Below are 23,564 nucleotides of genomic sequence, written 5' to 3' on the forward strand. Positions count from 1 at the left end.
GGCCTTCGGATGACCTTACTAGACGGTAAATTACAGCATCATCTGCAAACAACCAAAGAGAACTGCTCAGATTGTCACCCAGGTCATTTATATAGATCAGGAACAGCAGAGGTCCCAGGGCGCTTCCCTGGGGAACACCTGATATCACTTCAGTTTCACTCAATGATTTGCCGTCTATTACTACGACCTGCGACCTTCCTGACAGGAATTCACAAATCCAGTCGCACAACTGAGACAATACCCCACAGGCCCGCAGCTTGATTAGAAGTCACTTGTGAGGAACGGTGTCAAAAGCTTTCCAGAAACCTAGAAATACGGAATCAACTTGAGATCCCCTGTCGATAGCGGCCATTACTTCGTGCGAATAAAGAGCTAGCTGCGTTGCACAAGAACGATGTTTTCTGAAACCATGCTGATTACGTATCAATAGACCGTTCCCTTCGAGGTGATTCATAATGTTTGAATACAGTATATGCTCCAAAACCCTACTGCAAACCGACGTCGATGATATAGGTCTGTAGTTCAATGGATTACTCCTACTACCCTTCTTAAACACTGGTGCGAGCTGCGCAATTTTCCAATCTGTAGGTACAGATCAATCGGTGAGCGAGCGGTCATATAAGATTGCTAAGTAAGGAGCTATTGTATCAGCGTAATCTGAAAGGAACCTAATCAAGTGTTGGTACCATCAGAAATGAAGAGGTAAGATCCGAGCTTTGACAAGAAGACTGTCTACAGGACTAGTCCAGAAGATGCCAGTGGCCAGACAAACTCCATGATGATGGACTGAATGCAACAATTTCAAAGCTGAAGGCACCGCTGAGCCACAAACCTGGTAACTGTAGTGCAGTTCAGATGAGACCAGAGCCTGGTGAATACAGATAAGAATACCACAACCAACAACCCAAAAGACACACGGGAAAGGATGCAGAGAGCATCAAGCTTCTGCACACAACTAGCCCAAGTTGATAAATATGGGGCAGTCAAGTCAGCTTTTTATCAAAAAAGAAGCCCAAATAATGTCACTGTGCAAAAACTGCCAAGTCCTGGGTACTCAAGTAGAATTCTGGGTCATAGCACAGTGACAGAAATGCATGATCCACATTTTTGCAGGGGAGAACTGGAAACAATGGGAAAGGGTCCATACAGAGGCCCATCAGATCAAGTCTTGGAGCTGGTGTTCAGCCAAGGCTACTGAGCAGCAGCTGTATGAAATGCAAAATTCACTGACATACGGTTCAGGGATGACGAGCAACTCAGCAGAGGTCACTAGCTCACTGATGGCAATGATGAAGCGTGTGACACTCAGGACAGAAACCTGTGGGATGGCTTTCTCTTGAACCTGTGGGGAGCTGAGTGAAATACCAACTTGAACCAAAAATGAGTGGTGGGATAAAAACTGATGAATAGGAATTGGTAGGGAGACTCAAAAGCTCGAGTCACAGAGAGTAACTAAAATGTGACTGTGCCAAGCAGTGTTGAATGCCTCATATAGGTAAAAAGACTGCAATGAAGTGTTGGCACTTATAAAAAGCCTGTTGAATTGCTGTTTCCAACCAGACCAGATGGTTAGCCACGGCTCATCCCTCTTGGAAACCACAAAACCACAGTGAGAGGAGGACAAAATGTCTCGAGATTCAGCATGTTGGTGAGGCTAATCAGTTGGCAGCTGTTGAGAGACGCTGGGTTTTGTCTGAGTTAGGATGATAATACTATTTCACTATTGTGAAGGGAAGACACCTCCAAGCCAAATGTGGCTGAACACCCTGAGGAGATATAGCCATGTTGTTTCTGCAGTGTTAAGGTAGCTGGATGAGAAGAGGATGCTGGTGCTGTCGCAAGGGTTCCACGAAAACTAACACATCGGTTCAAAGACCATCCTCCAGGACAGGACCCACAACAATTGTTGATCACTAGTGGCCCAGACATTGGTCCACACCTTGGATGAAGAGGCATAAATTTCCCATGGAGGAAATGTAGTGCTCCCAGCATTCCTCCTTGCTGTGTTTAATTAGATAGCGAGCCTTAGCACAAAGTCACTTAAAATTGATAAGGTCAGTCTGCAAAGGATGTTGCTTGAAATGTTGCAGGTCTTTTTTGTGATCCTGAACAACTATTGTAATGTCTTCGGTCCACCCTGGAACTGGCTGGCAATGGAGGGGAACTGTAGAAATGGAAATAGCAGTTCCAGCAATGTGGGTACAGTATATCCCTTATCATGTTTGTGTATATTGTTGTACATATGTGTGGATATACTATACTGAAGGTTCAATTAATTGTGAAAAGGAAACAATTAAACTAGAAGCAATATTAACTTGAAGCTAATAGAGATGCACCTATGTATGAATTTGCGCTTACTGCTCTGCAGTAAGAAAGTTTGTGTGGTGAATAAGAAAAATCTCTCTTGCTAATGCTTGAAAGTGTCAATTACTTGAGCATGAATTGCTGTTCTTATTGTACCTCCACAGTCTTGCACAACATGATCATATATCATTCAGTCTTTGTCAAAAAATGTGTGGTGATAAGATTTTAACCTAGGAAGAATACTAAATCTGCAACGGTAAAATTTCGTTGATCTTGTAGAATAGACACAACTGCCAGTATCCTCTAGCTGCCTGTAATACTTTTACTATTCATAAATAGGAACTTGTATAGGATCCTCAGATACTGATTCTGTATGATTCAGTCCACATTTGGTTATATGATGCACAGCCATCGCAGATTTCTATTAACAACAAGAAACAATTCTAAATTCCCTTGAAGGTGCTCGCAGATCCACCAGCAAACATAATCACCCACATCCTAAATTCCTATGGAAGCTTTGCACAATTTACCACATCAATATTCACTTTAGAAAATAATTGAGATTATAGAATTTTCATATATTCTCGCATAGGTTTACAATGATAAAATCTCAGATATCTCTTTCTTTCTTGATACAACTCTGTCCCAGTTTATTTTTTACAAAATTGTGCTCAACAATTGATAATTTGTGCATCTGAATGACATAGGTCCATACATTAACACTCCTCTATAGCCAGTGCTTTTTCCAATCACAAAATTTTTACTATATCCAACTGTACACCATGGAGCAACTCTATTTCTCAGAGTATATGCATCCCTCCTACAGGCAAAATGTGCTGACTTAATGTATTTTATCAGTTTTAGTTTTAACAATAGAAGGTTCATTGAACCGTCAGCTGATCGGGCCAGCTTCAAAAAAATAAACGAATAAAACATCTCGGACTAGCACAGTTCTGGCCATGATGTATGGATGATCATGTTGGATGTGTCTTGCACAACCTTGTCAAGTAATCTGACAGGAAGGGGATGAAAATAACACCACAGGCATACAGCTGCCAGTTAGTTCTTCAAAGCACCTAGCGTGGTAGTCAGTCAGTCTGGAGGGTGCAGGGAAGTGACAGACACAAACATCATCATTTAGTGACCAATGCAGTGAAGTCACAAGGTTGGAGGGAGAGACAGATAGATCAATAGCTGGATAGGTTACCATGTTTTAGGTTCACCATGCAGCGGGACAACATACGACCAAAGTACCATCGGAAGCACCTCATGTGCAGTGGGACATATTGTTTCACATCACACCTCTACACCATTACTTTAACTTCTTCCAGGAGGACATTCCATTCTAATGCTAAGATAAACAAACCTTATCTGTTCTGTTATCCTTTGGACATTTTTGGATGCGTCAGACAAAATGTATGCCTCGTTGCTCAAGATTAGCCCATAGCTCCTTGCCTCCTTGGATCATGTTTTAAGTCTTGTGTGGGGCAGTGGTCACCGCTACATAAAGCAGATGGTCATATGCCTGAAGAACTATAGGCGTGCAGCAGAAGTGGATTTATTCAACAGTGATCAATTACACATTTTCCAAATGACTCAACTTCTCCATATTTGTCTGCAATATGTCCCACAAAAAATGATGGCTTTGTTGAAGTAAAAGTATTCCCATCAGTTCAAGTATGTACTACAAAGTACTGGTGGGTAAACTATTTCACTCCTGGATATCTGACTTGTCCCTCTTGTCATGGGGTGGCCAGGGCAGGGAAAGTAGTAGCATTGTAACTGCATTAAAGTTTTGATTCTTAACTGGAGAGATGGCCAGATCAGAACAGCTATTATTTGATGTAATTTAATGTGTTTCACATGAGAAACATCTGCCACAATCTCACTTACGCGAATCAGGGGCTATACCAATGGGTGCCACCCAGTTGCAGCAAAGGCCATACAGCACAAGGGCCATTGCTGGGAGTCCTATTGCCCATGAAGACAGGCATCGACTGCTTGGCATGTGTGGGAAGCTAGCAGCTCAGGCATCAGCAATATGATCCCTATGTTGTCAGGAAGCTCAGCAGAAAGGGTACACCACAACACCACCACTTAGGACTGGCTTTTGCATCAGTTCTGAAGTGCAAGTAAGTGCCTTTGTAGGCACTGTGTGCATATGATGTTTAACATTGCATGCAGTAGGCACCATTTAAGATCTTCTTCCCCAATCGGTCCACTCTACAGAAAAATTTGGAAAATGAAGGTCAAACACAGAAGGGGACCATAAATTTCTTCAGCCAATAGGTGGTGAATTAAAGAATTTTCCAGGGAAGGAAGGTGGAACCTAGGAAGTAGCCAGGTCAATGTCAAAGGCTGCCACTATGAAAAAGAGAGCAACAGAAGGAAGGACAATCAGAGATGGGAGATTGGAGCATGGGAAATGAAGCACATGCTGCAGTAGCTTGGAGCCCTATGCTCACCCTATATGTACTCATGAAGTCACACACCCTCCAGGGGAATGGTGGGGGGGGGGGGGGGGGGGAAGAAGGACTGAGAGAGGAGGAGGAGGAGAAGAAGAAGAGAGAGGAGGGAGAACAGAAAGCAGAGGAATGAGGAGAAGGACAGGTGAGAGGGACAGGAGGAGGAGGTCATAGAGAGGGAGAAGGAGGTGAAGGAAAGACAGATGAGGAGTAGAAGATCAAGGAGAGGGTTGAGGAAGAGGCCAATGGGAGAGGGGGGGAGGAGGACAGGATGAGGGGGAGGATGAGATCAACAGAGAGAGGGGTGAGGAGGAGGTGGACAGAGAAAGGGGGAAGGAGGAGATGGACAGAGAAAGGGGAGGGTGGAGGTAATGGATATAGCTAATGGCAGCAGGTGGAGATGGACACACAAAGGTGTGGGAGGAGGAGTTAGAAAGAGAGGAGGGAGAAGGAGATGCATGCAGTATATGCAACATGTGCATGTGAGTGAAGCCATGGCCAAAAAATTTCGTTACAAAAGAAAATGTGTCTTTCCTGGATCCCAAAGGCAGCTGACTCAGTGGGTAAGCAGGTCACATGTAAGATCCGAAGGAATTTAGACATCAGTCATTCTTAGGATTTGTTGTATCCTGTATCCCACCTTTCACCTCTGGCAATGATTATGATCTCTGAACTGAACTGCACTCCACAATTAGACCCAGAGGACCACACAGTGCCGACCAGCAACCAGTCACCATGTCATCCCCTGCAATATCGCCTCATTTGAATGCGATGTTGGTGGGGCATGCAGCCAACACACCACTCTGTTGACTGTTGTCGGCTTTCCAGACCTTGGAGCCGCTACTTCTCTTTCAAGTAACTCTTCAATTGGCATCATGAGATTAACTGGAACCTGCTACAGTCTGCCCACCACGAAGGAACACACTGACCACTCAGCAATGAAGATGGATGTAAGTGATCTCTACCACAATTAATTATTCATCCAAAGCTTAAGCAAGTATTTGCTTTAACCTGAGCCACAGTGTCACAGTATGTTACTTTCTAGAAGTGCATGTTTTAACTTAAGTGCTGATTTAATATACTTCTTTCCATACAGTAAGTGGTATATGTAACTAATTTGGTTGTAATTCATCCGGTGGTTTAGGAGGAGATGCAAAGCATACATACATACAAAAACATCAATTTTTATGCATGTGTCTCATATATATATATATATATATATATATATATATATATGCTGTCCACAATCACAATATTGGTTATGTTTATAAAATGTCATTTGGTGCTGAAACACCATTTTCAAAGACTGCACTGCCTTTTTGGTATTACACCTACTTCTATTTTTCACATGGATGCCACACTTTTTTGAGATGATTTTCTTGTACACTTAGTAACTATATGATCCACTTATTGTTACATTATGAACTGAAGCAGATGTAATGCCCAAAAATGTCAATGTAGTTCTTGGATATGGAGTTTAAGATACATAACAGTAATGGATAGCCCATGACAAAATGTTTGTTACTAATGCAATGTCAAGATATATTAAAGGAAAAAAAAGCACCTGTCACACAATATATACAAAGTGAAGAGACCTACAGGCACACGTTAATTAATAAGAGATTTGCTATCAGCTATTTAGTACAGGTGCCTATAGACGAACACTGCTCCCACCAATTAGAAAACAGCACATCTCGCATGATTAAATAAAAAAAAGTGAAACCTATCTAATGAAATATATTGCTCACCTCAGTTTGTAGAAGGAACCTAGAAATTATTGTGGCCTCAAACAGACTTCTACATGTAACTAAATGAACTCCATGGCAATTAGCATAGATTTTGAAAACACTGTCTGTCTGGATACCAACTTGTGCTCTTCACAGAACAGTAATAATAAGCACATAGATTACAATTTCTAGATTTTCTAAAAACTTCCAGTTAATATGAGAATGAAACATACTGACAAAAATACATTTATAGGATTAGCAACCAAGTTTACAATTGGACTGAATGCTTCTGACTTATATACTTGTAATACATATAGGACCATTACTGTCCGTGATACGTAATACATCTCTAAAAGACATTTTGCAGTTGGCATGACAAACAACGGAGGATATATAAAGTGTGGCAGGGGACTTGGGAAACATTGCTGTCATTATTTTCATGTGGAAATGGAGCAATTTATCCCACTTCCAAAAGGGCATGATCATTGGCTTTTGGGCCAAGGGTGGAAACATTTCAGAAACTTTGAAAACCGTTCATGTGCAGTTGTGGTTAAAGTATACTATGCAATGCAAATGGCATTATCCTAAACCAGTGCCAAGACAGCTGTGGTGCATCAAGGGCCCTAGATGGCTTGCGAGTAACTGTTGAGCAATTGACTGCCCAGATGAACCAAGGAACTACCAACAACGTCTCCTCAATGACCATTCAGCAAATGTTGCTGCATATGGGCATTTGCAGCACGCACCCGCTTCATGAACCCTTACCGACTGCTATTCGTTGGCGATGAAGACTGGAATTTGCGTGCAGATACCGCAACTGGATGCCCACTGAGTGGCACGTGTGGCCTTTTCAGATGAAGCGTATTTTATGTTCCATTGGACAGATAGCCGTTGGCGTGTACTGCATGAAACGCCTGAAAGCAAACACTGTATAAGAATCGCGGTTGAATGCTAACAGTGATAACCAGTATAACAACAACTGCTACCTCGACTCCATAATGGATTATATTAAATCGTTAGTGTCAGGCGTGACATTGAGGTTAGTGTATAAACAGTTAAAATATGTATAAGAATCGCGGTTGAATGCTAACAGTGATAACCACTGTGCAACAATCACAGGTAGGATCCAGGTGAGAGCTTTATGGTCTGAGGAATGTTCCTAGGATTCATCATTCTGGAAGCACAATGGATCAACACAAGTATACATCTATCCTTGTGGACCATGTCCACCCATACACACAGTTTATTTTTTCCTTGGCACAATGTTACCTGCCAGCAGGATAGCTCATAGTGTATGTGCATGGTTTGAAGAGCAACAGGACGATTGTACCATACTCACCCGGCCACCTGATTTAAATAGAGTATCTGTGGAACCACCTCAATTAGACTGTTTGCACCAAGGATCCCCAACTGATAAACCTAGCACAGCTGGTGACGGCACTCAAGTCACATGGCTTCACATCCCTGTCACCAGCTTACAGAACCTCACTGACTATATTCATACAACTCTCACAGTGGCCTATCCTGCAAAAGGTGGTTATTCAGGCTTTTGACAGGTGGTCATATCAATCTGACTGGTCATTGAATAAAAGTGTGTGTCTTCAATAATGAGATTCTTTAATTTCGTGGCTTCAGTCTGATTGCAAGGCAAAAGATGAAACTACTGCGAATAAAACAATCAGAAATGACATTTACATTTTCTTGTCAGTAGCATCTGACAGTTTTTTCTGAATGTGTAGAGATTTCCGAGGGTGTGGTTACGCAGGAATCTAAGAGTAGAGCTTAAATTGCTGCGAGTAAAACGGCCAGGAGTGACATTTATGTTATTTCCTGTCACAAATATTTAGCTGTTCATTTCCGGAAATGCCGTGATTAGGCGCAAACCTAAAGCTACGCATAGACGTTTTTCACACTCGAAGAGCTGCTTCGAGTAGTACCTGTAGTGTAAACAGCGCTGCTAGTCAGCTCACCCCGCATTGTCCGAGTGTGGGGCAAGATCTCAAAGAACACAGCTTCAGTTGCTGCGAATGAAATGAGTAGCAATCAAATTAATAGTCTTACTTGTCAGAAATATGTAGCTGCGATCGAATCCTTAACGATGATTTTGTAAATTTGGCGCACAACACAACACAAAGACTGTCTCATACAGCGTGGAATGAGCACGTCAACTGACTGATTTCATCCGAACGGAGAAAAAAAGAAAGAATTGCTACAGGAAAGTATAGAGTCTGAGTACGCAAAATATGTTAGCATTCCTGTCTGCAAATTAACACAATGAGAAATATATCTAAATGCAAAGCGGACTGAAAAAAGCTTAAAACAGTCTTTTTGGACTGTAATGAGCATGTAACAAAAATATTGGAACATGCCAACTAGCAGATACTTATGAGGACACTGTGCTCCCAAAGCATTATTTTTATCAAGTGCCCTCTTTTGAACAGAACCTAAATTTTACTCAGCCCCTACAAAGAATGTGAAGATGACAGGTCGCAGAGATGCAAAGGAATCATTCTTGCTACTCTCCGTCTGCAAGCCAAATGTGAACAGATCGTAGTACTTGATACAGCACAAACTAGATTCTCCAGCTCAATTTATTATGTTGATATAGAGGTACATGACTATTAGGGCAAAAATCGTCGAAATATATCTTTAGAGGTCAATATGTAAGACATGTAACTGGTGTTTCGAACACAGTATTTGAATTGTTACAATACAGTATCACGGTCTGAAAACAAATGTTGGCACGGGAGGATCGACGCGCTTATTGTCTTTGCAGGATTTATCTGAAAATATGCTGCCATAACGTCAAAGTTTGCCGGTTAAGCGGATAACACGTTGCAACCACTTATGTTTTTTGTTTCCCTTGTTAAGGCTGGGTTTTTATAATACTCTGGGGCTGGGTTTTTATAATACTCTGGTGTTTTCAATTCACCACCTCATCACGCAATATTAAATATGCTGTCCTGTAACTGCCCCGACATCTTGAGAACGCTGTAAACAAATCATGCTTCATTCAGTTACACTCAACTCTTGTACTATGTATGTTTCGACACTAACTTAAACATTCTTATCGAGCGTGCGGGCCTTGCGCGGCTTTATAAAGTTGAGTGAAGTATGTACTGAAATTATTTTCCTTTTTTCAGTGTCCACTCATTAGTGCTCATAATCCTCGAAAGAACTTACATAAGCCCATCTTCTGGACGGCGTTGCATACCTCTTTGTGATGCGAAGCCTGTAAGGCTTCATAGTAACGAAGTTGGGTCTATCGGCTTCCAGGTGTATGTTATTTTCTACACATGGTTCACGAGCAAAGTTTATAAAAAAATGGAAGTTCTCAACATCAACGTTTTATTCTTTGACGTACTACAATGAACAATTTATTGTTGAAATTATGCTCTGGACTGTCTGCTCTTGGCGCTATTCTTGTGTCCATGAAAATGGTTTTTGTTATGGCCAAAATAAATGTAAATGCAAAATATGATCTTGGCCTAGAATCCGATCCTACACAAAGACCAACAAAGTATTCATGGCTAATAAGGCCTAGTTCATTTATCACCACTTTGAATCCAGTTCTCGACGATAATAGGCCTAAGTGAAATAATTTTCAATACAACACGGGACATTACTTGGAAGTCCTGAACTACCACTGCCAACTGCAGCTAAATTGCGTTGTAGCAACTGTCAAATGATTTGTGTACTTCAGTTTGCTTTGTGTCATTGATTGCTTTTCTTCTTTTGAAATGAGTGAAGGGGCTAATCCTGGTGTATAAAGGGAATAGAATGGGGGTCTCACCACAATAAAAGAAATCGGCGATTCGTAAGAATCTTGTGTCAGTTCTGCTGTCCATGGAAGCACAGAACTTGGACGTAGGATGGCAGCCCTTCGAGAGGGAGGCGGGGTTTATTCTCCTGCACTGCTTTTCTCTCTTGGGCAGGGTTGTGATACGTACGAGAATTCTCGTACGCATACGAGAATTTCATTTGTACGATGTACGAGGCAAAAGTGAATATCGTACACGAACATACGAGAATTTTGCCTAAAACTTTTTTCTTTTTTTTTAGCGTTTAATCCGATCGATAACTGGAGTCGTTACAGACGACTTACTCTACCCTATCCTATCCTAACTTAGTCTACAGACATCACAGAAACATACATGCCCACGGGGGAATTCGAACCTTAGTAGTTGCCGGCTCGTGGCTCGTGACACCACACAAAGTCGTGTGGCTATGAAGGCGGGTCCAAATTTTTTACCAAATATACATTATACACATTTGTTTGGAAAATAATCAATTCATCTGTTATATTTTAAAAATGATTAGAAACTGTTACGAATCCATGCAGTCTCTGTCCATCAACAAATTTCAGGCAGGAGAGAGAGCGCCAAACTACCGACATGACAAAACGATTAAAGTCGAGAATGTGGCTTAGTTCAAAGCCTGGCCATGGAAAATAAATTAAATAAGCTAACAATAACGAATCACTTTGCTTTGCATGACATATTTCACTCAGTTCGAATTTTTAAGTTTCAGAAATAGAGCGGCCAACGAATCTCATAGCACTAAGTGGAACTTTAATCGAATATTATTGGAAAGCAATTAACAGTAGACCTAATTACCCTACAATACTGTGGAATTGTTAAGTACAAACGAAAGACATTACATCAGACGGTATTGTTTCGTCTTCAACAAACGATACTCTTAACAATGCGTATTTCGCGTATAGTCATTACGAGTACGTTTAGCTGAATTCATTTACTATGTAGTTTCTTTTTGTAAGTGTTTCGGGTTACTGTGAGTGGAGAAATGGGAAGTGACAGTGAATATGAAAACACAAGCACGAAACTTTCGTGCACGCCGGAGAAAAAACTCTAAAAGGAGGTGAAATCTCTAAGACAGAGTGGCCTGTACATCGACAACAAAAATTTCGTGATGAGTGGCTATATATGCCAGGTTTACGTAATTGGTTGGTGCGCGATAGTGATCCGCTCAGGGCGCGATGCAGATATTGCAATACTAGCGTGGTTTCCGAAATCCAGAATATTAAAAACCATTCCAGAAGTAAGAAGCACCTAAACATGGTGCAGTCTGCTACCGTGCGACAGCCTTCAGTTGCTCAATTTGTCACAAACGCACAACCAGTTAAGAGGAAGGCTGCTAAAGCTGAAATCAAATTATCAGCATTCTTAGCAGAACATAATGTGGCATTTTTAGATGCTGACCATTTATCCGGTTTGTTAAAAGATATTTTTCCAGACTTGGATATTGCAAGGGCAATGACTCTTAAACGGCACAAATAACGTGCCATTGTTTCTAATGTTATTAGGACGTCACACAAAGAAGTGTTGGCGAAAAAACTACAACATGCCAAATTTAGCATAATGACGGACGAGTCCACCGATATCGGAACTGTGAAAAATTCCTGCGTGGCGATCCGCTTTTATGACAAAGATTCAGGTGAGTAATAATAAGAGCTAGTTTTGAAATAATAACCAAATTAATTCTAAAATAAATTTTCCTGTTAAGTTACCACTTCTCCTTTTACAGGTTGTATTGAAAGTACGTTTCGGGAGCTATATAAAGTTAATGAAGATGGAGACTTAAATGTTGAGAAAGCTTCTACTGCAGAAAATCTCTACAGTGGTGTAGTAAAAACGTTTCAACAGCATAACATTCCAATTGCCAATATTATTGGCTTTGGAGCAGATGGTTGCAATACTATGATGGGAGTTCGTAATTCTGTAGCAAGCAGATTCCGAGATAGCTACCCGGGAATTTTTGTAATGAAGTGTGTTTGTCATTCGGTGCATATAGGCGTAAGCGAGGCTTGCAAGAACCTTCCAAGAGCTTGTGAGGACCTCGAGAGGAATATTTATGGTTTTTTCAAACTCAGTGCGAAGAGGCAGGCAGAGTTCAATGAATTTCAGGTATTGTAGCATTTTATATCGCATAGACTTTATTTTACGTCCGATTGTATGGAAATAGGCTAAACATTATGTTTTATTCCAGGTATTTTTAAACTTGGAACCGCACAAATTACTACAGACTTCACAGACACGTTGGCTGTCAATGATCGCGGTTGTTAGGACAGTGCTGGAAAACTGTTCTAATGCTGTTTTTTAACCAAAAATGGCTTTCTGAGCGAGTTCTAAGTGGTGAACAAGTTTTTAATTGTTTACATGACTCCTTTGCAAAAATGTATTGTATGTTCTTAGAGTGGATTCTACCAAAAGTTACTACTTTCAACGAGTATTTCCAGTCTAGAGCAGTAGTAATTGTTGACCTTCATGATAAGATTAGAGCTCTCTATACAGAAATACTTCTGTATTTCATGAAACGCACTTATGTCATGGGAAAAAATCTCAGTGATGTTGACCCAAAAAATGCAACTCATCATCTGGAAGATTCACAACTGTATTTGGGTGTGAAAATTCTGAAGAACGTTGGCACACCAGAGATAAAGAATCACCCACATCTTATCAAAGATTTTTATCATCGAAGCAGGAACTTTCTTGTGGTGAGTCAACCTCGTTTACCAGAAATCATATATAATTTGTGTTTTATTGTTTTCTACACATTTGTGTGTTTATGTGTGGCATACCTAATGAGAGTTATTAAATCTCAAATATTACAGACAGCTTCGTGCCAGTTCAAATTACGGTATGATATGGAAGATAAAGTACTGTCCAAACTAGCGGCACTCAAACCTACAAATGCCGTCACAAAGTTTCCGAGATACAACACCTTCACTCATGCCTTTAATGAAACTGTTGCCACGTGTAATTCCTCCCTCAGATCTCGATTTAGCACAAACTAAAGATGGCCAGTGGAGGCGTCTCCCTCTGGCTACACTCACTACAAAAGGAACAATCACCGGATAAAATGTGGAATATATTAAATAACGAATCTGAAGAATTTAAGGAATTGAGCGTTTTCGCTCTCTCAATTTTGAGTTTACCTCATTCAAATGCAGACTGCGAAAAAGTTTTTTCTAAGGTATGTAAAGCAATGAAGCTAATAACTAGTTAATAATATGATTTCATACTTGTCAGGTTATTGAAGTTTCATGTTCAACTTTAGGTAAACCTCATGAAAACCAAAATTAGGAACAGACTCCAAACCAGTACACTGAATGGAGCACTTCTTGCCTCTGAATGCATTAAACAACGACTAGGAAACAACGGAACATGTGTAACTTTTGAGCCAACACACGAAATGTACGAGATAATGACGTCGGACACTCTTTATAAAACGAAACAGGAAGAAGAAGATGTAGACATCGAATTTGTTTCATAATTACAAATTTTTGTTCATAGTTTTATTCATTTGTAAATAATGTTTTGTAAAGCTGTATATACATATAATACTACGAATAAAAAATTTTCAAAACGTACGAGAATTTTTACTAAAATACGAGAATTTCATGAGATTGGTACGAGAATCGCGCTGTCTGGATATCACAACCCTGCTCCTGGGACACACTAAGCTCTCGTTTGTCTATGGTCTTGAGGATGTGTGTGGGAATCGTTCAGGTGATTCGGGGTAGTTAAGGAGATCGTAAAAGTAGTATGCCAATTCTTCACAGTTTTCTTGGTTGGTCAGGGTGAGTTTTCCTTTTATTTCTTGAAGGTCAAATTTTGTGGTGAGTAACCTTTAATTTTGTTTGCGAAAGTTCTGTAGAAATTTCGGCTGTTGTAGTTTCCGAAGTTGTCCACAATTCATTTTAGCTTTTTGGTGCAGTAGATGAGTTTGGTTTTTCTGATCGCTCTGTCTGTCTTTTTGCGGATGTCGAGGAAGTGTTGTAGGGTTCCTGTCGATTTGTTGGTGTTGTATTTTTGGAAGGCGAGTTGGCGATTGATAATGGCTTGATTGCAGTTTGAGTCTTACCATGAGTGTCTTACCTTTTTTAAAAAGTGGGATTAGCTCTTTGGCTTTTCTGGTAATCTGGTACCACAACAACCACAATAACGATAACCACGGGAATAATGCATACCGCAACCATGGCAGCAACAACAATAATGGCTCGGACCGTAATAACAATCGGTACAATGCAAATAATAACAGGAATGACGGAAACCATTATCATACTAACGTGATAAGGCTTCGCAGAATCGTAATAACGCCAGAGGGTGTGATCAGCAGCATCCGGGGAGCGGATCTGGTGGGACGAGACAGGGAAACCATTAGCCGCGCCGGTGAGGGGCCGACCGGGCGCGGCGTGGAGAAATTTTGGCGGCCCAATAACAGTAGAAAACCGAGGTGTCGTCGTTATGAAAATTCCGTATGGAATAATCAACGGCGGGAGAGTGTGCCAGTGTTAGGAAAAAGGAGTGCGCCCACAAGTAGTAGATCAGCTGTAGACACGGCAGTAGAAAATACATTCACTGTCAGTGAGAACAATTTGTGTTCCGGAAATCGATTATAAAGTGGCAGCTGTAACACCCACAGCGGAACTGGAGATTGAGTTTAAGAATGATTCGCAATTGTTGAGAGGAGATCAGATGTCGGATAACACGTCCGTCATCGAGCGAGGGGATGCAGAGAGGGATGAGGTCTGGTTAAGGCAGTTCGGTCGCTTATACGACGAACTAAGAGATTATAGGGGCCTGTACGGGAGAAGTGTTGGGGAGCGCGGGCATGATTTGCCGCGTCTCGTCCCGCAGGAAGGTAGTGTTTGTGAAGTGATAGAAAGTTCTGGCCCTAACCGGCAGACTTTACCAGAAATAATTGATGTTAATGGGCAGCACGAGCAAGATTCGTCGTGTTTCGTCCCGCAGAAGTTGGATGTTGAAGTAGTAACGGGAAGTTCTGGCCCTGACCGACAGACTTTACCGAAAGTTATAGTGGTAGAAGTGGCCGACCCATCCGACACAAAACTCCAGTTTAAACATTGCGAAAGTATTAAGGAAAAATATTACGAGAATTTTAGTGATAGCCGGACACGATTGGTAGAAAAGCACGTAAATTACAGCGTGCATGAGGTTGGAGCTGACGTTATACGGTCAGACGGTAGCAGTGTGGGTTGCGCAGATCCAGAGGAAATAATTGCAGATACTACTGGCCATATTCCTCCAGGTAGATTGGCAGATGAGATCAATCTGACCAAAGAGGAATCAACGAAGCTGACAATTAGCGAATTGATAGCAAAGCAACACACACTAGTTGACGAGTTACAGGAAAAGGTTTCGGTATTGGAGGCGAAGCTACAGACTAAGCCTCAGGACAAACGTGTTGAAATTAAAACTGTATGTGAACAGAGGCTGAAAAAGCCGCCAGATAAGCCGGATTTACGATCAAAGCCAGATGGTTTTTTCTAGAATGACCTGGATATAGACGAGGATTTATTGTGGGAAAATAAAGGAACAGTCGAGGATAAGTGCCGAAGTCAGACCGGTTGTTTGTCGGTCCTTTTTCACAGTCTTCTGTGATGCTGGTTTCTTCAATTACGAATGTGTCGAATTTTTGGATGCAGAGATTTTTTAGGTGCTCTCTCTTCATAGAGAATTTCAAAGGAACTCGTGTGAAGTAGCGGTCTCAGTCAATGTTCGCAACTCGTCGGACTTCGATATCGTGGATGACTCTGTAGTGGGCATAGCAGATGGCAACGTGGTCGGTCCGGTATCACCGAGATGCTGGATCGGAGATCGCCATGTTTTCTCTCTGTCTCCCCCCCCCCCCCCCCCCCCCCCCCCCCAACGCGGGTAGACATCATTTTGAGGTTTACTTGTTGGAAAATGTTAAGCAGACGTCCGCCGTTGGTGTTAGGTTTCGGTGAGCTGAATTTTTACCGACGATTTTCCTGCAGCTTTTTTCTGTCCTAAATTGAGCGTTGAAGTCTCCCAATAGGATTTTCACATCATCTTGGTGAATTTTGCTCATGATTCTTTCGAGTGGGTTCCAGAATATTTCGACATTTTCGGGGTTTTTCTTATTTTCGATGTTGGTGGGGGCACGTGCGTTAATAAGTGTGTACTTTTTAATGGCGCTCTGAATGCTCACAGTCATAAGTCGATTGTTGATGGGTGTGATTTCTTTGGCTGAGTTGATGATTGATCTGTGTACGAGAAATGTCACGCTGAAGATAGGTGCGCCTTTCGTTACCCTTTTGTGTTTTGCTCTTTATGATGCGATATTTTCACAATGCCAGGATTCATTGTCAGTTAGTCACGTTTCTTGAAGAGCAACGATGATAATTTTTTTGTTGGTCGATATCTGATGTGAGATTATGTAGTTTTCCTGCTTGGATCAATGTATTGGTATTTAGTGTTCCAATTAATGTTTTCTGCTTGTAGGGAAGTTTACCAAAGAGCTCCAATATTCTCTGCTGTGCTAGCCTGGACTTCCCAGAATCCGAAAGTCCAGTTGCCATTTGTCGGACAGGCAGGTTGTGTACCACCTGGGGTAAAGATGTATTTATTTGTACAGTTCATGTTTGTTTGCGTTTCATTGGTTTGGCCTGGATGATACCAGGACTGGATAGGAGCAGAGGTTGTTGAAGCCTTTGGAACCAAATATTTTCAGCCGAGCTCATTGTGCTCGCAGACGCTGACCAGAGTACCAGTGATTTTCACTCAGACGTGTGTTGATTTTAGGTTCAACGGGTCGAATAGCCATTGAGGATTGTGTTTAGAATTTGTACATCCCAAGTATTTGATTTCCTCGGTACCACCCGTATGTGGAATCCTTACCCCTATCCGCCACCTGGGGAGGCGCCCAATGGAGGATCTGACAACCTCACACAGGATTATTATTATTATGTCATCAGCAAATCCGATATGGTGTATCTTCCCACCACTGAGATAGATGTGCATTGTTCGAACCAGTATTTCCATCACATAAATATAAGTTATAACTACGTTACATTTCTGCTAGTAGACATATTCCTCACTTTTTCTTAGACAGTTACCACCTGGTACTCCATCAAAGGAATCTATGTGTGCAGCATTGTTGCAATACAGAAGTTCAAATTATCAGATTTCTGTAATTTCAGTTTGATACCAGATTGTGCTAATCGGATTCTGCCAGTTAGTCTTAATGTTGATTTCCGACTAGGACTCTCATTATATGATAGAATCGGTAAACCACATTCCTAATCGGACTGTTGAATCTAGATCACTTATCTATGACAGGGCCTGAATTTTTATACACTATGGAAAATACTAATACAATGTGCTAATTACAAATATGTTATTTAAAAATAAACATATAAAGTAACGAGATAACAATTTATTTACAGAACCACAGCCCCATCCATCACAGCAGAGCAGTGCAAGATTGATTTCAGGGCCAAGAGAGGATAAAGCTGTTGCCGTTTGTTCCACGTTCACCGGACCTCAACCCGATAGAGAATATGTGGGCAGAAGTAACGAGATCATTGACATGTGGACCTACAAATGCAAGTGACCTTTGGACGAATATAGAAAACGTATGGTGGAAAGTAAACCATCACGCTACACTATCGAGGACCTTAGTGGAATCAATGCCCCGACGCCTTCGAGAAATCTTACATAATGATGATGGTGGGTAGGTTGGTTATAAAAAGTATACTGGTCCACAAAATCCACGTGGCAATCACCTGATAATCAGTCAAGCTCTGATTTGTCGCAGCTCTTTAGCTTGCAAGTCCGTTTACTTTCAGTCTCCTCCTTACAATTCTTGCAATGTAAGGTAACAAAAATCTCTACCACTCAACGCCAACTGAGGAACTGATTGGCGCTTGTGTCGTTCAACAGACAGCAGCCGTCACTCTCACTGGAATCAATGACTGTGTGTGTGTGTGTGTGTGTGTGTGTGTGTGTGTGTGTGTGTGTGTGTGTGTGTGTGTGTTCACGCACAATCTGAATCAATACTATTAACATTAGAGACACACGAAACAATAAATATTGCATAAAATATACTGTACAGTATTTTAATGCAAGGGCTAGTTACTACAAACTGAATATTTACCCAACCCATGTCCTGCATATTACGTTAAGTAATTAAGATGTATTAACTCCATAATATCGTTAGCACTGTTCCACTATGAGACAAGTTGTCCAATGCCTCTGTGGAAAAATGTTTGCGTTGCCTACAGAACCATGATCGTACCCAGAAGCACATCTTCGTCCGAAGCAAATCGACAGCTATGAATGTCTTTCTTCAGATCTCCAAAACTATGGAAATTGCACAGGGAGAGATATGTAAGCGCTAGCCCAGCGAAACTTATGCAGAGTAATCGAAACAATGTTGACAACATGTAGGCGCCCATAGATGCCATCACATATCTGACTGATAGGATGCAGTAATGCCGCCATCAATCAGTACTGTGGCAGCACCGAGCAACAGTGCCTCGTCATCAGCAGTGACATGGATGGATTACAGTCCCCTGCCAAAGTGGAGATCTGGCTAGCTAAATGGGTGAACTGCTGGCTCGAAACAGTTACAGCAAGTTACAGGTCATTAATGCAGAAAATCTTGAAAGTGTGTACTTCATTTCCTCCATTTCCTCCTCTCACATCAACGCCCTTGTTTTAGTATGAAGTGAGGAAATAAGCACAAAAACCTTAAGTTTCTGAGAAGCATATAAGTCATTTCCTCTTCTCATATCATAGCTTTTGTTTTAGTATGAAGTGAAAAAATTAAGAGTTTAGGGTTATGAAGTATAATATGACAACAAATTCTTAAAGTAGAATCTATTGGAAACGCAAAAAGCGGGGAGCTCTCCATACTTTTGTCCAATAGCCTGTTTCCTTTCATGCATTGTTACCGCTCGCATATTCTTATTTAAGGACTTGCGGGCATCAAGTTCTACAGCAGAATGAGCCTTATGTTATTGTGCTAAATACGGTATGGAAAAAATGGAACAAAGACGAGTTTCCCTAGAGCAGTGAAGATGTGTGTGTGTGTTCGCGCACAATCTGAATCAATACTATTAACATTAGAGCTACCTTAAAACACCTCATTTTGGATTGAATATGTCTCGGAAAGCGACATTAATTTGACGTTTTCGTCCTTCTCCTGACGACCTATTAACATTAGAGACACAAGAAACAGTAAATACTGCATAAAATATACTGTACAGTATTTTAACGCAATGGCTAGTTACTACAAACTGAATATATTCTCAACCCATATCCTGCAGATTTCGTTAAGTAAGTAAAATGTATAAACTTCATAATATCGTTAGCAGAGACAGTGTGCTCTTGTTGTCTCGGCTCGCGACAAGTGCAGCGATTAGCGGTGACCAATGCCTTCGCGGTTTGTTATGTTGGCTGAGCGTGGACACTGCAGCAGACGCTTTGCCATAAACAAGAAGAAATCACCTTGGCTCTGACTGCAGTGAGCGAACATTACTGCCTGCATGTTATTATAGTAACCAATGTGAGTCTCTACTCGCAGGTTCCATGGAGCAATTGGAACGGGTATCACAATATTAACCAGTGATGAAATTTCCATTCTATTTGAATCCCAAGAAAATAGAAACCTTCTCACAAAGTAAATTTATCCAACACACAAAAATTAACTGCAGAGCTTTCCAAATCCCACAGTCATTTCAGAATATTCTCACAAAGTAAATTTATCCAACACACAAAAATTAACTGCAGAGCTTTCCAAATCCCACAGTCATTTCAGAATATTCTCATTTCACAGGGGTAGGCCTCAGCTCGCTTGCCCTCTCAGTTCATCAGACGAACTGTGCTTGTTAACTAGTAATTGAATATTTACACACTAACGAGACTTGAATCTTCTACTCGAATCCACTGTTGTTGAGTCTGATTACTAGTATTACAATGAAGCTCAAAACTTTGTAGTATGCTGTAAATTAAAATATATGGTCAACATAAATGACATAATGCCTAATTTATAGCATTCAGCCTCTTCTCCATAACAATCCTCATATGATGCAAGATTTAGTGCCCCATGCAAACAATAATCAAGTTTATTGTACCCAGTAAAACTGCAACAAATTATTAGTACACTTATGTACTTACAATCATTGTAATGGTACTAGAAATCAGTAATTTTCCATAATGGCAGATTCCAGTAGAAGATGCAATTTTCGTTTGTGAGCAAACCAAGTTACAAGTTAACAAACACAATCATTAGCTGAGCTGAGCAAGCTCAGGCATACCATCGTGATGTATGTGTTGCAGCCTGTTTTTTTTTTTTTTTTTTTTCTTTTTAATGGGCCTTACTCCATCCAGTGAGAGTCAAAAAGGACTTAACACTTTGGAATGATATAGAAATTTATTGAGATAACTTGAAGAATTGGTAGAGGTGTCATTTTGTACCAAACAACTTCAAGTTTGATTCACTTTGTGCATCACTATTTCATTCTGCCACCATGAGCACCAGCAGAGTGCATCGTTAAAATGGCTACTTTAATTGGTGCAGAGCATGCTCCTTATGTGTTTTTGTTTCATGGATTTCTTTCTCTGGGATTTCAATAAGAAACACATGCATGTTTCTCCCCTACCAAACAACTTAGCTGACTTGAAAAATCAAATTGATGCTGCTGTTGCACAAGTTACACCCGATTTTCTGCAACAAGTGTGGGAAGAAATTGATTACTGGTGGGATGTTTACCGCATCACAAATTGTAGTTGCATCAAACCAAAATTACACTTGACACTTTTATGTGAAACTTGAGGTTGTTTGCTACAAAATGACACATAATGATTCTGTAAGTTATCTCAACAAATTTTTATGTCATGCCAAAGTCCTTTTTGACTCACCCTGTATTAGCAGTTCTCATAATATGCAAAGATCAGCACATTCCTCAAACTGGGGAACTATCAAGAATGGGGTTCAACGGTCAGTCTTGGGTCCTATGTTGTTCTTAATATATATTAATGACATGCCATTCTATATTCATGAAGAGGCAAAGTTAGTTCTCTTTGTTGATGATACAAGTATAGTAATCACACCTGACAAACAAGAATTAACTGATGAAATTGTCAATAATGTCTTTCAGAAAATTACTAAGTGGTTCCTTGTAAACAGACTCTCACTGAATTTTGATAAGACACAGTACATACAGTTCTGTACAGTAAATGGTATGACACCATTAATAAATATAGACCTTAATCAGAGCCATATAGCTAAGGTAGAATATTCAAAATTTTTAGGTGTGTCCATTGATGAGAGATTAAATTGGAAGAAACACATTGATGATCTGCTGAAACGTTCAGCTACTTATGCAATAAGGGTCATTGCAAATTTTGGTGATAAATATCTTAGTAAATTAGCTTACTACGCCTATTTTCACTCATTGCTTGCATATGGCATCATATTTTGGGGTAATTCATCACTGAAGAATGAAGTATTTATTGCACAAAAGCGTGTAATCAGAATAATAGCTGGAGTCCACCCAAGATCATCCTGCAGACATTTATTTAAGGATCTAGGGATATTCACAGTAGCTTCTCAGTATATATACACTCTTATGAAATTTGTTATTAACAACCAAACCCAATTCAAAAGTAATAGCAGTGTGCATAGCTAAAATACTAGGAGAAAGGATGATCTTCACTATTCAAGATTAAATCTAACTTTGGCACAGAAAGGGGTGAATTATACTGCCACTAAAGTCTTTGGCCACTTACCAAATAGTATCAAAAGTCTGACAGATAACCAACGAGTATTTAAGAAGAAATTAAAAGAATTTCTGAATGACAACCCCTTCTACTCTATAGAGGAATTTTTGGATATAAATTAAGAAAAAGAAGGGAAAAAAATATTAAAAAAAGTTGTTATATTATCTTAATTATGTTGTTAAATTAAATTAATTATGTCACGTATTGGAAAATTTGACTCGTTCCACATCATTACGAAATATCGTATTCATGATCCATGGAACTAGTATTAATCTAATCTAAGTGACTGGAAGACAGGACAGAAATTTCTTTTAGATAAATCTAGAAGTGGTCTTTCCTGTATAATTGCCAGTCACCAACTTCGTTTTGAATGCATTTCTGCCACTACAACTCATCAATAAGCACTTAATGGTATGGAACTTATTGAACTGGACTTGGGGCTGGGTCATCCAATGTCAAACAGCCTATAATTCGAGCCAAAGTCCTGGCATATTATCTTCTGTTACCTAATACAGCAAATGCACGACTCATTGACAGCATCACTGGACTCCCTCCTGTTGGATTCCAATGCAGTGGTGATTCTCCGAATTGCTCGATCAGTTTCTAGCCACAATCTGGCCACCTGATGTGCCAAGAGAGATACGCTGGAACACTGTACATCTTTTCAAAGCAACTAATTGCCTGCCAGTTTCATGCCATCCTAGGCGTTTAGTTTCCTATCATCTAATAATAACTAAGGCAGAGTTTAACTCGGTGCTCAGGGAAGGTGTTATTCATCCTTCTTGTAGCCCTCAGTCTTCTACATCTACATCTACATCGATACTCCGCAAGCCACCCAACGGTGTGTGGCGGAGGGCACTTTACGTGCCACTGTCATTACCTCCCTTTCCTGTTCCAGTCGCGTATGGTTCGCGGGAAGAACGACTGTCTGAAAGCCTCCGTGCGTGCTCTAATCTCTCTAATTTTACATTCGTGATCTCCTCGGGAGGTATAAGTAGGGGGAAGCAATATATTCGATACCTCATCCAGAAACGCACCCTCTCGAAACCTGGCGAGCAAGTTACACCGCGATGCAGAGCGCCTCTCTTACAGAGTCTGCCACTTGAGTTTATTAAACATCTCCGTAACGCTATCACGGTTACCAAATAACCCGGTAACGAAACGCGCCGCTCTTCTTTGGATCTTCTCTATCTCTTCCGTCAACCCGACCTGGTACGGATCCCACACTGATGAGCAATACTCAAGTATAGGTCGAACGAGTGTTTTGTAAGCCACCTCCTTTGTTGATGGACTACATTTTCTAAGCACTCTCCCAATGAATCTCAACCTGGTAACCGCCTTACCAACAATTAATTTTATATGATCATTCCACTTCACATCGTTCCGCACGCATACTCCCAGATATTTTACAGACGTAACTGCTACCGGTGTTTGTTCCGCTATCATATAATCATACAATAAAGGATCCTTCTTTCTATGTATTCGCAATACATTAC

This window comes from Schistocerca americana, chromosome 5, assembly GCF_021461395.2.
Source record: "Schistocerca americana isolate TAMUIC-IGC-003095 chromosome 5, iqSchAmer2.1, whole genome shotgun sequence".
NCBI classification, from domain to species: domain Eukaryota; kingdom Metazoa; phylum Arthropoda; class Insecta; order Orthoptera; family Acrididae; genus Schistocerca; species Schistocerca americana.